Source organism: Triticum dicoccoides, chromosome 3B, assembly GCF_002162155.2.
Source record: "Triticum dicoccoides isolate Atlit2015 ecotype Zavitan chromosome 3B, WEW_v2.0, whole genome shotgun sequence".
NCBI classification, from domain to species: domain Eukaryota; kingdom Viridiplantae; phylum Streptophyta; class Magnoliopsida; order Poales; family Poaceae; genus Triticum; species Triticum dicoccoides.
The window spans coordinates 117,112,836-117,116,478 of NC_041385.1; the positions used below are offsets into that span (position 1 = coordinate 117,112,836).

General features: G+C 38.6%; 1 protein-coding gene across 11 annotated transcripts in view; it reads right to left on the minus strand.

Annotated features, from left to right (window-relative positions):
• The window catches only part of LOC119275076, a 5,052-nt gene extending 1,409 nt beyond the window's left edge, over positions 1-3,643 (minus strand). Inside the window, exons 1-6 of one of the 11 annotated variants that reach the window (XR_005135447.1) lie at positions 3,559-3,643; positions 3,296-3,462; positions 2,063-2,394; positions 1,233-1,454; positions 541-639; positions 1-93 (exon numbers count right to left, since the gene is read on the minus strand). The gene's annotated coding sequence lies outside the window, so the exon portion shown is untranslated. The other 10 variants (XR_005135448.1, XR_005135445.1, XR_005135444.1 and 7 more) reach the window with 10 other exon arrangements.

Genomic DNA, 3,643 nt, shown 5'->3' on the forward strand with positions numbered 1-3,643 from the left:
GGGAGGGGGGGTCGAACAGTATAGAAAGAACCATTCTGCTTTTGTTCGTCAGATCTTCAAAGATGGTCTAATGATTACTGTACATAGTTTACGCTGCAAATAAGACTGAACAAGGATCAAACAGTAGTTTGGATATAAAAACATGATAAGGGCTAAGGGCTACCAAATCTGGCCACCATAGTTTTTTCCTTATTTGATTTACCATTCATCTTAAAACATGATAATTTTGACATTATAGTAAAAATAAAGCATAGTGTAAATAGCAAACATGTAATGGGAAGAAAAGTAAAAAAGGTTCTTCGGTTTTGGACAACTTTTCTCACATTTCCTCGCACCTTGCTATCTAATTTTTTATTTCAAGTGTAATTCAGACACATGAAAGATCATGCAGTTCATTCACAACTTTTACTTCAGAAATTATTTGAAAATAAAATGTGCCTCAGCTGATGCAAAAAGTGAAATGTCTGGAAACATAACTTCATAGATTAGTGTTAATATAAAAATTACATCACAATAACTTTTTGGAACACATAACTGTACCGAAAAAATCAGATTGTTCCTTCTAGGAAGGTGATCTTCGTGCCCTTATTCCATCCCGGCTTCACGTCGACCGTCGGGATCTCCACCATGATCGTCTTTCTACACATAGTCGCCATGAACAAGTAGTGTTTAGTGTTTATTTTAGCACCCAAAATCAGTTTCTTATTTTATTAAAGACATGCATCAAAATTGACACTAAATAATCCAGATTGACCGAGCAGGCTAAAATTTGAAGTTGGCTTAAAGATTAGTAAGAACCCGTCCAAATCAATAAGACACGACTGGACTATTTGGTTGAAGTAACAAAGATATTGCAGTGCTAATAATGCAGCTTTAGAATAGATCTGAACAATTGTGACTGCCGTTGCAGTCTACTAAACAAATCAAACAGACCCAACTGGTCAACTACAAATTTCTCAGCATTAATCTTTGGAACACATGTACCTCATACTGAGGTTAAATAATTCAGAATGATTGAGGAAGCTAAAATCTGAAGAAAGCTTAAGATTACTGAAAACTGCCCAAATCAATTATACAACTCAGATGGAACCAACAAGGAAATTGTATTTATCAAGTTTAATCTGGACCAACTAAAACAGTCTTCAATATTCAAGAATGTAGTGGATCTTGATTCTTAATCGGGATAACAAATGACCACATGCATACAACAGAGGGAAGGAGAAGATACTCACATGTGTACCACACTTGAATTTCCTACGAGTAAGAAAAGGTAGGGAATAGAATTACAATAGAAGGATTCAACTGGATGAACTGAGCAGTGAAAACTTCCTGGTTATTATCAATGACATCATCGACCAGAATAGGCGGCGAAGTTGAAGCTATCGTCGTCAGCCTTGCAAAGGAGGGCCTGCTTCATGGGATAACACACGCTTTGCAGCCGAGGCAGTGCCTAGCTGGAACAAATCGGGACGACGCGGGGAGATGGGATTATGAAGTATGTTTTTAGCATACAAATTGTTTGGCATAATAAAGAAAAAGGAATTATGAGAATTCAACATAATTACTACAAAGAGCATGAAAATCATAGCATGTGTATAATTCGAGAAAATACGATTGTGCTTTGTTTGATCTCACTAAGAAGAACCTACAGAATATACATAGTTCACAATTAACCATCGGTCTGCACAAGTGAATGCAAGAAATTCGAGTAATTGCTGTGAACATCATTCATTAAGCATACAGTTCTTAGTGTGTTGACTTCCATCCAAATACGAATTTAAATAGGATGGAGCGTGAACATTGAAATTAATAGTGACAATCTATATTATCTTGTCAATGCCAACATATGTCAAGATAATCCAATATGTTTGCTGAAACTGAAAGATACTAAAGTGGCACATGCTAGCATTTTTAAATCAGATGACTATAAAAAAGAAGCCAACAAATAAAAGTAAATAAGTATCAAGTGTTCAAAGATAATGGTGGAGCATAAGGTCATGAAGTGATAAATTAGAGCTGCCAAGCAATCTAGAGCAGCAGGAATCCAAGAACAAGACCTTACCTTCATAAAAATAAGGGAAGAACACTTCTTTCATAGCCTTCCTACAAGTACAAAACATATGCAATTAGCATTGTTTCAGTCACATTTTTTGCAAATAAAGAGTGTAATAATTACCGCCTCTTTTTTGCCACTAATAATTACCACCTCTGACTGACCTCTAGTAGCAGAATCAAAAAAAAATCATCACGTACAATATCATAGTTGTACACTCCAAGTCAAAGTAGAACAGATCACACAGATTCCCTGACAACAAGAGATGGTCAGATCAATTTGCTTATAATTTCATTCCACCTCACGATCCATTGCCCGCTCTCTCTCAATGGAAATAAAACCTATGAAAGTCATAAGTTATCACTGTAGTTAACATTTAGAAATTAAATCACATGAAATCTATAACCAATTCCTGATTGCATTAAGCTGTAAATGCTGCAAATGCAGAAGTACAACAAAAACCATGAAGGTGCAATGCATGACAGTAAATACATGAACTGTAGATGTTGTAAATACATGAATTGCAAAGGCTTCCCGAGCTGCTGCTTGTCGTGGTCGAGTGCTTCGGCCAAGGTTCAATGCAGTATGAGACATGTGCAATTGACTTCAAGCCGTTAAATTAAGTTCGTTGTCTTTCTTGTCAACAAAATCCATGAAGGTTACTTGATTTTAGCTCTAGGTGTGGTGCTATGCAGACGATGGCCACAATAAGCGCTCAACTTTTTTTTCCAGAAATTTGATAATATGCACAATTTAGGTACACGGACGATAAATCTAGTGGAATTCACATGGATAACACAAAGGCTCGTGAGAGAAATACCTCTTAAAAGAAAACAGAATTAACTAATCATATTCATTTTGTATGTAACAAAAACTGAACGACGACACTAAAATCTTACCTCCTAACAAAAATTGCTTATAACGATACAACATGTGCCATACTATCAATGCATAATCCAAGAGATGAAGCTAGGTGATTAGCTCAACTAATGCACTGCCGTTTTTTCTAATTTCTGACAAAGATGTTACTAACAAAGATACTTAGTTGTCCTTTCAAAAAAATGCATGCTGAAGTTTTGGATTGGCTTGCTAATAGACTGTGGGTGCCTTGTGAGGAGTAGGAGCACGTTCGCCTATCCACGGCCGTGGTGTACATGCAATGTGTTGTATAAGCAGTGCAAGTGAGAAGTATACATGCATGCGTGCGCACATCCAGCAATCAGGCTCAAGAGCTGCTCATACCTAGCGTCAGCCGACCAAACCTCCCAGTGCGGAACATGCATCAGACAACACCGTACAGTTCCCAGCCCATGCCGCAAGCAAATCCAAGCCAATGGAGTGGCGGTGGTAGGCTGTGCTGTAGCGGTGTGGAACTGACGCGGCGGCGACCGGGACGATGGTACAACGATCTGGCAACGAGCGCTCGACTGATTCAGTTCAGGTTTTGGATTTAGGTGCGTGCGTCCACACCGAGGGAGAGGGAGAGCGACAGATGGGGATAGTACCAAATCCGAAGCAACATGTAGCCAACCTGCGAGAAATCCATCGACGGCGGCTCAGATCCCGGCCAACCCCAGCAAGCCCTCAACA